Source organism: Heteronotia binoei, chromosome 13, assembly GCF_032191835.1.
Source record: "Heteronotia binoei isolate CCM8104 ecotype False Entrance Well chromosome 13, APGP_CSIRO_Hbin_v1, whole genome shotgun sequence".
NCBI classification, from domain to species: Eukaryota; Metazoa; Chordata; class Lepidosauria; order Squamata; family Gekkonidae; genus Heteronotia; species Heteronotia binoei.
In genome coordinates, this window is record NC_083235.1 from 14,227,488 (window position 1) to 14,239,673 (window position 12,186).

A 12,186-nucleotide genomic window follows, 5' to 3' on the forward strand; every position below is an offset into this window, starting at 1 on the left:
TGGAGCATAGGTCCATCAGTGGCTATTAGCCACAGTGTATGTGTGTATATAACATTTTTTGCCACTGTGTGACACAGAGTGTTGGACTTGATGGGCCGTTGGCCTGATCCAACATGGCTTCTCTTATGTTCTTATGTTCTTAGTTTGCGGATGACACTAAATTGTTCAGGGTGGTGAGAACCAGAGAGGATTGTGAGGAACTCCAAAGAGATCTGTTGAGGCTGGGTAAGTGGGCGTCAACGTGGCAGATGCGGTTCAGTGTGGCCAAGTGCAAAGTAATGCACATTGGGGCCAAGAATCCCAGCTACAAATACAAGTTGATGGGGTGTGAACTGGCAGAGACTGACCAAGAGAGAGATCTTGGGTTCGTGGTAGATAACTCACTGAAAATGTCAAGACAGTGTGCGTCTGCAATAAAAAAGGCCAACGCCATGCTGGGAATTATTAGGAAGGGAATTGAAAACAAATCAGCCAGTATCATAATGCCCCTGTATAAATCGATGGTGCGGTCTCATTTGGAGTACTGTGTGCAGTTCTGGTCGCCGCACCTCAAAAAGGATATTATAGCATTGGAGAAAGTCCAGAGAAGGGCAACTAGAATGATTAAAGGGCTGGAGCACTTTCCCTATGAAGAAAGGTTGAAACGCTTGGGACTCTTTAGCTTGGAGAAACGTCGACTGCGGGGTGACATGATAGAGGTTTACAAGATAATGCATGGGATGGAGAAAGTAGAGAAAGAAGTACTTTTCTCCCTTTCTCACAATACAAGAACTCGTGGGCATTCGATGAAATTGCTGAGCAGAAAGGTTAAAACGGATAAAAGGAAGTCCTTCTTCACCCAAAGGGTGATTAACATGTGGAATTCACTGCCACAGGAGGTGGTGGCGGCCACAAGTATAGCCACCTTCAAGAAGGGTTTAGATAAATATATGGAGCACAGGTCCATCAGTGGTGTGGAGAAACGCCATCTTAGAGTGTTGGTGCTTCATTGGCAGGGGTCAGTAAATCCCTCAGCAGGCTTTGTAGCCTCCCTCCAACCCCCCCTCCCTTTCCAGAGCCAAACCAACAACTCTAGGGGGAAAGTCTCCTAGAGAGACAGGAAGTTCTTTTGTTCTTGGTATTGGAGTTAGCAGGAAGAGAAGGGCAGTTTGCAGCTGGCGCTCTGGAAGAGAGGTTGCTTGCCTTGGACTCCTGCCTGTGGGGGAGGCCTGCTCAGGAAAATGAGGCCTCCAGGCAGTAAGACCAAGTAAGTCATCCAAAAAGGCAGGGCGTGTTTAGATCAGGGACAGTAAAATGCGTTTATAACACATTTTGTTTGTCAGGCTGTTTGCTGTACGGGTGCTGTGCTGTGCTAACTTTTTAAATGCAACTGTTTTTGTTTTGTTTTTCTTTCCCTTTCTTTTTCTCTTTTAAATAAATATTTTTTTTTGCTGTTTTAAATGCTGGCAGTCAAACTCTGTACCACATAGATCCCCAAACCGCTTTAGACCACGCTGTGTTAAGAAGGGGGCCCCAGGTGAAGGGGGGAAGGCATGCAGTTGGATAAGGTGTCTATTGCGGAGTAAGAAGATAAAGGAGATTGTATGCCACTGTGAGACTCTGATTCAGGGAGGAGGAGGAGGAGAAGAAGAAGAAGAATTACAGATTTATGCCCGCCCTTCTCTCTGAAGCAGTGACTCAGAGTGGCTTACAATCTCCTTCATCTTTTCCCCCCACAACAGACACCCTGTGAGGTGAGTGCAGCTGAGAGAGCTCTGACAGCAGCTGCCCTTTCAAGGACAGCTCTGAGATACCTGTGGCTAACCCAAGGCCATTCCAGCAGCTGCAAGCGGAGGAGTGGGGAATCAAACCCGGTTCTCCCAGACAAGAGTCCGCGTACTTCACCACTACACCAAACTGGCGGGGTATACCTTCTTCTTCTTCTTCTCTCTAGCAGTAGCTGTCCGATCGGAAGGCTTGTGCCCCTTCTATGCTGGAAATAATGTCTATCTGACTGCATGTTCCTCCAGGGTTGTTGTGAGGTCATCGTGAAATAAACCTGGGTAGAGGTGGTGGCAAGAGCGCACGAAGCCAATAGCTCTAGGCCTCAGTTGCCCTGTCTTGAAAATGACACTGACAGCCGATCACCACAGTAATTAAGCCCCTGGAACGTATATTGCTGACATGGAGTTAAAGAGATGAGACAAGCGAATGGTTTGGAGGTACAGACGGAGCAGACCTGGCAACGCCAGAACGACAGCGGCCATTTGTTTCATTCCCGAATCATATGAAACCTGACAAAGCCAATTCAGAACAAGCATCGCCTAAGGTTTACATTTCTCTCACGCGCTCCCCCCTCGCTCTGCGCAGACAAGAAAGGGATTGGAAGTTATTAATCATTAATTTAATGTTGTTCTATTTCCAACTGGAATGAAATTTTTAGAAGAGGGGGGGAGGCGTCACCTGCTCCAAGTTTCTGCCGTCAAAGGCACGGAAGAGGCTTCAAAGGACACAATGGGGAAAGGTGGTTGGGGGAACTTGGCTTGCCCCCCCACCCTACAAACAACGGTTGGATTTCTGAGCACCATTCAGTTGAAGAAGAAGATATTGGATTTATAGGCTGCCCTCCACTCCGAATCAGAGTCTCTGGCTCACAATATCCTTTATCTTCCTCCCCCACAACAGACACCCTGTGAGGTGAGTGGGGCTGAGAGAGCTCTGACAGAAGCTGCCCTTTCAAGGACAACTCCCACTAGCACCCCCCCCCCTTGGAATTTAAAACAACAGAGAATTGTAGAAGAAACAGAAAACTTGAACCTATTTACATTCTTAATTTGCAGTTTTTTATTTTAAATTTTAATTATTTTTTTAAGTGAGATTAAGCAATAAAAATGGTGAGACTACTACTTGACCCTTTAGCTGGAGGTGCCAGGGACGAGACCTTCACATGACCATTTCTACTTGATCTTTTTTGTTGGAGGTGCCAGGGACGAGACCTTCACATGACCATTTCTACTTGATCTTTTTTGTTGGAGGTGCCAGGGACGAGACCTTCACATGACCATTTCTACTTGATCCTTTTAGCTGGAGGCGCCAGGGACAAGACCTTGTGCATGAGAGAAAGATGCTCTACCACTGAGCTATGGCTCCCACCCCATAGGTCGGGGCAGAGTCAAGCAGAGGTGGTTTGCTCTTGCCTGCCTCTGTGTAGCGACCCTGGACTTCTTGGTGGTCTCCCCTCCAAGTAGTAACCAGGGCCGACCCTGCTTAACTTCCAGCATCTAATGAGCCTAGCCCAAAGGTGGCCAAACTGTGGCTCGGGAGCCACATGCGGCTCTTCCGCACATATTATGTGGCTCTTGAAGCCCCCATAGCCCCATCAGATGGTTTGGAAAAAGCACTCATCACTTTAAATCACTTCTCCAGGCCAAGCCCGCCAACAATTTGGAGAATGGATTTAAAGTTAAAGTTGCTTTCTTTCGACCTCTCTCTCTCCAGCATCTATTTGCCTGCCTGCCTGCCTTCTTTCCTGTCTTGCAGCTCTCAAACATCTGACATTCACCTCTTGCGGCTCTCAAAAAACTGTTTGTTTTATGTGGCTCTTACATTAAACCAGTTTGGCCACCCCTGGCCTAAGCCATTTAGATAAGAGTGGAAACCACTCAAGGAAACGTTTCTGGCTGTAATTACGGGGACAACATTCACCCCAGGCTTTCCCCACTTTGGCCAAGGAATTTGTGAATTCCAGCTCGGTTCTGTCTGCCACTGGCTGACGCATCAAAGGACAATCTAGGACCACCCCCCCTCCGGCGCTTGCCTCCTCCTCTTCGCCCCTCCCTTCCTCCGCTGTCGATAAGAAGAGAGGCCCCCATTGATCAGCGTTTTCAAAGCGCTCAGGTGAAAGGGATCAATGGCCATAGTAATAATAACCCTTAATTGAGAGGAAAGATGGATGAAGAGGAATTAACAATGGGCAGGAGGAGTCTGCGGGGGCTGAGGAGGCTGCAGGGTGGTCTGAGCCAGTGGGGAACGGGGAGGGGCAGCTTCTCTGGGCCCCATGCTGGGGGGGGGGGGCGGGGGACAATTGCCAACAGCCTGACCTCCTCAAAGGAGGAGAAGAAGCTCCAGCCACCTTCCGCCTGTCCCATCTGGCGCTTAGGCAGCTGGTTTCTGGGGGGACCCTAGGGTTGCCAGCTCCAGGTTGGGAAATACTTGGCTATGTGGGAGAAGAAGAAGAAGACGCCTGCAGATTTATACCCCGCCCTGCTCTCTGAATCAGAGGCTCAGAGCAGCTTACAATCTACATTATCTCCTTCCCCACAACAGACACCCTGTGAGGTGGGTGGGGCTGAGAGAGCTCTGATAGAAGCTGCCCTTTCAAGGACGGCTCTGCGAGAGCTATGGCTGACCCAAGGCCATTCCAGCAGGTGCAAGTGGAGGAGTGGGGAATAAAACCCTGTGAGGTGGGTGGGGCTGAGAGAGCTCTGATAGAAGCTGCCCTTTCAAGGACGGCTCTGCGAGAGCTATGGCTGACCCAAGGCCATTCCAGCAGGTGCAAGTGGAGAAGTGGGGCATCAAACCCTGTGAGGCAGGTGGGGCTGAGAGAGCTCTCACAGAAGCTGCCCTTTCAAGGACAGCTCTGTGAGAGCTATGGCTGACCCAAGGCCATTCCAGCAGCCTCAAGTGGAGGAGTGGGGAATCAAACCCAGTTCTCCCAGATAAGTGGCCATTTTCTCTAGGGGAACTGATCTTGGTTGCCTGGAGATCAGCTGTAACAGCAGGAGATCTCCAGCTGCCTTCTGGAGGTTGGAAACCCTAGGGGGCTCCTGACTCTCTTACACAGAGGGAAGTTGGATTGCCAGGTCTGTGTTGGAAAATACCTGGGAGACTTTGGGAGTGGAGCCAGGAGAGGGAGTGGCTTAGGGAGGGAGGGACCTCAGCATGGTACAATGCCCAGGGGTGTCGAACTCATTTGTTATGAGGGCCAGATCTAACATAAATGAGACCTTGTTGGGCCGGGCCATGTGTGTACCTATTTAAGATCAGGTAGCAGAGATATAAACTTTTTAAAAGAACACAAACAAACACAACTAAAGATTTTTAGTTTTTTAAAAGAACAACTTTAAAAATAAAACAGGCTTAAAACAGGGCTCTTGTTGGTCTTAAAGGTGCTTTCTTTGTATCTCTCCTATGAGCTCCAGAGAACTGGGGAAAGGAAGCTCTGTCTCTTTCCCTCCCTCTCCAGGGGACCAGGAGGGAGAGGAGCCTCAGCCAATAGAAGGAAGAGAAGCTTGGCTCAGTGGCTCTGCTGTGTGATTGAGCAAGCCTTGTAAAGCAAGCTGAGATGCAGAAGGAAGCAAGAGAGAGGGAGAAAGAAGCAGACTACAGTGAGTTGCTTGTGGGCGTGATAGGAGCCCTCCGGGGGCCTGATTTGTTCCTTGGGCCGCATGTTTAACACACCTGCATAGAGTACACCCTTTAAAGTAGCCGTTTTCTCCAGGGGAAATCAGTTGTAAAAGCAAGAGATTTCCAGGCCTCATCTGGAGGCTGGCAACCCTAGAGGTTGCTCCAGTTTAAGGTTGCCAGCCTCCAGGTGGGGCCAGGAGATCTCCTGCTTTTACAGCTGATCTCCAGCTGGCAGAGATCGGCTCCCCTGGAGAAAAGGGCTGCTTTGAAAGGTGGGCTGGGCTCTATGGCATTGAACCATGCGGAGATCTCTCCTCTCCCCAAACCCCACCCTCTCCTGGATCCAACCGAAAGTCTCCAGGTGTTTTTCATCCCAGATCTGGCAGCCCTTCTGGGGCAACAGAAAACAACTCTGCACCATCCTCTATTTCTTCCTCTCCTTCAACAGGAAAAAGAAAACAGGCCGCAGAGACGCAGAGGGTGCCATACCTGGTGAGAGGGTTGCCAAGTCCAGTTCAAGAAATATCTGGGGACTCTAGGGGTGGAGCCAGGAGCAAGGTTGGAACAAGTACAACTGAACTCCAAAGGGAGTTCTGGCCATCACATTGAAAGGAACTGCACACCTTTTCAGTGCCTTCCCTCCACTAGAAAAAATGAAGGATAGGGGCACCTTCTTTGGGGGCTCATAGAATTGCCCCCCCTGGTCCAATCCTTTTGATACTTGGAGGGTGTTTTGAGGAAAGGCATCAGATGCTATGCTGCAAATTTGGTGTCTCTGCCTCAAAGAGCATCCCCCCCAGAGCCCCAGATACCCGTGGATCAATATCCCATTATCGTTCTCCATAGGGAATAATAGAGTGCCCAGAAGACATTTCCCTCCCCCCACCACTTTCTAAAGCGGGGGGGGAGGGCCTCCAAACTTGAGAAGCCCCTGCCCCCTCCCTCTCTCTCACACACACACAAACTTACTGGGTTTGGTTACCTAGAAGTGTGATACTGTGTGCAGTAAATATCTCTCCCAAGAAGTATATTGCCAAAAAGGCAGACTTATATTTGTTCAAGTCAACCCAGTTCACATTCAGGTTGGAATCAAAGGAAGAAAGAAGCCTAATCTAGGGGTGGCCAAACTTGTTTAATGTAAGAGCCACATAGAATAAACATCAGATGCTTGAGAGGCACAGGACGTGAACATCAGACGTTTGAGAGCAGGAAGGAAGGAAGACAAATAGATGGGAAGGAGGAACAGGGGGAAAGAAAGCAACTTTAATGTTAAATGCATTCTGCAAGCTGCCAGCTGGCGTGGCTTGGAGAAGTGATTTAAAGAGACAAGTGTCTTCTCCAAGCTGGCTGACAGGGTGGTGGGGGCTTTGAGAGCCACACAATATGTGTGAAAGAGCCACGTGTGGCTCCAAAGCCTCAGGTTGGTCACCCCTGGCCTAATCTAAAGAGTACTTCCCCTATCACAAATGGCCAGCTTGTCCAGTATCATATGTGTGGGAGTATGAGGACATGGTGTTCCCTCTAAGCTGACTTAGTGTGAGCTAGCTCAGTTTTTTAGCCTCCGACTCACCCATTTTTGTCTCATCTCAGGAAAAATGGCCCCCAGAGCAAGCTAATTTATGCAGGAGCTCACCACTTTAATGCCAGTAGCCCACGAAGTAGAATTTTTGCTCACAAGACTCCACAGCTTAGAGGGAGTACTGCAAGGTGTCTCCATGGAAGGCCATGTGAGAAGAATGAGATGACAAAGTAAGAGAGGAAGGGTCAGAGGGCAGCTCCCAGGTTAAATCAAAGAGAGCCTTCCCATTGAAGAAGATAACACCTACTTGGAGTGATGTAGCGCCCCCCAAGCATGCAGAGTCACTCACTCCAACAAAAAAAGGTAAAGGTAATCCCCTATGCAAGCACCAGTCGTTTCCGACTCTGGGGTGACGTTGCTTTCACAAGCTTTTCACGGCAGACTTTTTACAGGGCGATTTGCCATTGCCTTCCCCAGTCATCTACACTTTCCTCCCAGCAAGCTGGGGACTCATTTTACCCACCTCGGAAGGATGGAAGGCTGAGTCAACCTGCAGCCGGCTACCTGCACCAGCTTCCGCTGGGATCGAACTCAGGTCGTGAGCAGAGGGCTCCGCACTCCAACAATAAGACCACTTAAAAATCAAGATCAATGAAGAATAGCTGAGAAGGAATGGGTCCATTATGGGGAGATGCGGTAGCTGGATGCTTGGGGAAGAGATGGAGAAAGAGGGATTCTTGCTAGATTTTTTTTACATTGGAACCTTCCTTAGTAAACCCTACCTTTGCACTGAAACCTGGAATATTGAGAGCTGGCGTGTGAGGGAGTTGGTAATGGAAAATATTGGTGAACTAGGGATTTGTCCCCAATGCATGGTTTAATTATTTTTAGCAGACAGGTGACAGGCTAAAGATATCACCAGGAATAACAATGCCAGCTGATCGCTTAAAAAAGGTCCATTTTGCTCTTCTGTCTCGGTCAGCAGCTCCACCTTCATTTCCTCCAGTCTGCTAAAGGTTTTCATTGCATGGAGCTAAGAACAGCTCTGCCTGAAGTTTGAGCTTCTGGTCAAGGCACAGGTGCAAGGTTTAATATGAAAGTTGGCAGCCTGCTGGAGAATAAGGGTTGCCAGGTCCAATTCAGGAAACACCTGGGGACTTTGGGGTGGAACCAGGAGACATTGGGAGCATAATTGAACTCCAAGGGGAGTTCTGGCCACACATTTAAAGGGACAGCACAACTTTTAAATGCCTTCCCTCCACTGGAAATAATGAAGGATAGGGGCACCTTCTTTTGGGACTCAGAGAATTGGACTCCCTGGTCCAATCCTTTTGAAACTTGGTGGATGTTTTGAGGAGAAGCACCAGATGCTGTGCTGCAAAATTGGTGCCTCTACCTCAAACATCAGCCCCCCCCCCCCGAACTGCAGATACCCACAGATCAATTCTCCATTATACCCTATGGAAGTCAGTCTCCATAGGGAATAATGGAGTGCCCAGCAGATATTTCCCTCCCCCTCCCGCTTTCTGATGACCCTGATGTGGGGGGAGGGCCCACAAGCTGGGGGATCCCCTGCCCCCACCTGGGGATTGGCAACCCTAAGAAACAAGCTTATTGCTGGAAACGGCTATTGCTCTCCCACCAAAGCAGAGCGACGTTTGTTGTAAATCATGCAGGTGGGTTTGCTGTACTTACCAAAAGCATAAATCCCCTTTTTTTTTAAAAAAAAGTTTTACTTTATTACAGAGGACTGAGTTTCTAACTAGAATATGACTTCTTTGCTCTATAATCTTTATGCAAAATTCTTGAATACATCCTTAAAGCTTTCTTAGGGCTTTAACACTTGAATTAACACATGAAATTCATTGCCGGAGGAAGTGGCGGCAGCTACAAGCATAGAAAGCTTTGAGGCAGGAGCAAGGTCAATCAGTGGCTAGAAGCCACAAAGTATAGATGGAACTATGTCTGGGGCAGTGATGCTCTGTACTCTTGGTGCTTTGGGGGCCACAGTGGGAGGGTTTCTGGAGTTCTGGTCCCATAGGTGGATTTCCTGATAGCCCTGTATTTTGGGCACTGTGTGACACAGAGTGCTGAACTGGATGGGATATTGACCTGATCCAATATGGCTTCACTTACATTCTTAGGGGTAGTGATACTCTGTATTGTTGGTGCTGGGGGAGCACAGTGGGAGGGCTTCTGGGGTTCTGGCCCCGCATGTGGACCTTCTGATGGCTCCTGGATTTGGGCTACTGCGTGACACAGAGTGTTGGACTGGATGGGCCATTGGCCTGATCCAACAGGGCTTCTCTTATGTTCTTATGTGACAGAGTGTTGGACTGGATGGGCCATTGGCCTGATCCAACAGGGCTTCTCTTATGTTCTTATGTGACACAGACTGTTGGACTGGATGTGGCTTCTGTGTGACTGGATGGACCATTGGCCTCATCCAACATGGCTTCTTTTACGCTCTTATGTTTTTATGAGGCTTCCTCCCCACAGCTTGAGATCTCTTCCTGGGTGTGTTGATGTCTATGCTGATGCCATATCTGAGAAGGGGGGCCTGTAAGCTTTGCCTATCAGCTGCTCTTCGCCCTGGTTGCAGACCCCGAGATCACCTGAATTTAGGGCTGCCAATCCCCAGTTGGGGGCAGGGGATCCCCCGGTTTGGAGGCCCTCCCCCACTTCAGAGGTCATCAGAAAGTGGAGGGGGGGGAGGGAAATGTCTGCTGGGCACTCCATTATTCCCTATGGAGACCAATTCCCATAGGGTATCATGGAGAATTGATCCATGGGTATCTGGGGCTCTGGCGGGGCTGTTTTTTGAGGTAGAGGCACCAAATTTGCTGCATAGGATCCAATGCCTCTCCCCAAAACACCCCCCCCCCCAAATTTCAAAAAGATTGGGCCAGGGGATCCAATTCCATGAACTCCAGAAGAAGGTGCCCCTATCCTTTATTATTTCCAATGGAAGGAAGGCATTTAAAAGGAGCACAGTCCTTTAAATGTTATGGCCAGAACTCCCTTCGGAGTTCAATTATGCTTGTTTGGTGTAGTGCAGGGGTGGCCAACGGTAGCTCTCCAGATGTTTTTTTGCCTACAACTCCCATCAGCCCCAGCCAGCATGGCGAATGGCTGGGGCTGATGGGAGTTGTAGGCAAAAAACATCTGGAGAGTTACCGTTGGCCACCCCTGGTGTAGTGATTAAGTATGCAGACTCTTATGTGGGAGAACCGGGTTTGATTCCCCACTCCTCCACTTGCGCCTGCTGGAATGGCCTTGGGTCAGCCATAGCTATTGCAGGAGTTGTCCGTGAAAGGGTAGCTGCTGTGAGAGCCCTCTCAGCCCCACCTACCTCACTGGGTGTCTGTTGAGGGGGAGAAAATATAGGAGATTGTAAGCCACTCTGAGTCTCTGATTCAGAGAGAAGGGTGGGGTATAAATCCGCAGTCTTCTCCTTCTTGTCACCACCTTGCTCCTGGCTCCACCCCCAATGTCTCCTGGCTCCACCTTTAAAGTCCCCAGATATTTCTTGAATTGGACCTGGCAACCCTACCTGAACTGAAGATGCCATGGAATGAAGCGGGCCCCTTCTGTATGCCCAAGTCTGCATGCCTAGCGACAGCCCATCTTCTGAACTTGTCATTTCCAACTTAAGGAGGGGGTGGGGCTCGGGTATTTCTGGGTGGCGGATGGATGAGCCTTCTCTTTGCGTGGGCTGTTTTTCTAGGGCTCATCTCTCCAAAGCACTGACATATCGGGGTCACCGTCACCGCCCTGTCGCCTGAGCCAGCTTTGAAGGATCCAGATTAAAGAAGCGTTGCCGTCACAGGCTCGTGGCTAATTGAGAGCTGACGGGAGAATCAGAGAGGGAAGGATTCTGACTCTTTGGGAGCGGTGAATGAAGGGGGAGACGGCTGTGTTTTTTGGCCCTAGTTTGGGGATATTGGGGGTACTTTAGATGGGGGTGCAGAGAAGCAGCAGCTGTTCTCCTGTTAGACTAGGGGCTCTCATAGGGTTGCCTGGAGACTTTGGGGGGTGGAGCCAAAAGCAAGGTGGTGACAAGCATAATTGAAAAGGGAGTTCTGGCCATCACATTTAAAGGGACCGCACACCTTTTAAATGCCTCCCCTCCATTGGAAATAATGAAGGATAGGGGCACCTTCTTTGGGGGCTCATAAAATTGGAACCCCCGGTCCAATCCTTTGGAAAATTGGAGGGTATTCTGGGAAGACGCATCAGATGCTATGCTGAAAATTTGGTGCCTCTCCCTCAAAAAAACAGTCCTTCCGCGCTCCAGACACCCACAGATCAATTCTCCATTGTACCCTATGAAAGCTGGTCTCCAAAGGGAATCGTGGAGTGCCCAGCAGACATTTCCCTCCCCCCCCCCCTATTTTCTGATGACCCTGAAGTGGAGGGAGGGCCTCCAAACCGGGGGATCCCCTGCCCCACCTGGGGATTGGCAACCCTAGGCTCTCAACATGGTGCCTTTGGGGGCCATCACACCCCGTGACAACTTTCTTGGTGCCTGCCAACTCGCTAAGTGCTTTCATGAAATGAGTGGGGCTTTTGCGCAGCACGGCTTCTGTTCGGCCGGGCAGATTAAAAGGCATCTTGTTAAAGAAGGCTTCTGCCTGAAATAGGGTTGCCGATCCCCAGGTGGGGGCAGGGGACCCCCCAGTTTGGAGGCCCTCCCCCCACTTCTGGGTCATCAGAACGCAGGGGGAGGGGAGGGAAATGTCTGCTGGGCACGCCATTATTCCCTATGGACACTGATTCCCATAGGGTATAATGGAGAATTTATCTGCAGGTATCTGGGGCTCTGGGCGTGTGTGTTTTTAGGTAGAGGCACCACATTTTCAGCATAGCATCCGGTGCCTTTCCCCAAAATATTCCCCAAGTTTCAAAAAGACCAGGAGGTCCAATTCTCTGACCCCCACCCCACCCCCCGCAAAAGGTGCCCGTACCCTTCATTATTTCCAATGGAAAGAAGGCATTTAAGAGGTGTGTGCTCCCTTAAATGTGATGCTGCTGCGTGTAAAGCAGGGTATAAATATCTAAAGAAAGAAAGAAAACAATGCTCTTGCTTCTTTCCAGTACTGCTAGGCATGTTGTTCTGCACTAATTTTAGACAGGGCTGCCAGGTCCAAGTCAAGAAATAACTGGGGACTTAGGGGTGGAGCCAGGAGACTTTGGGGGTGGATCTAAGCACCTATATTTGCATAAAATATATAAATATAGATATCAGAGCAAATTCGTTAAAAATGGTAAAATGGAACGAC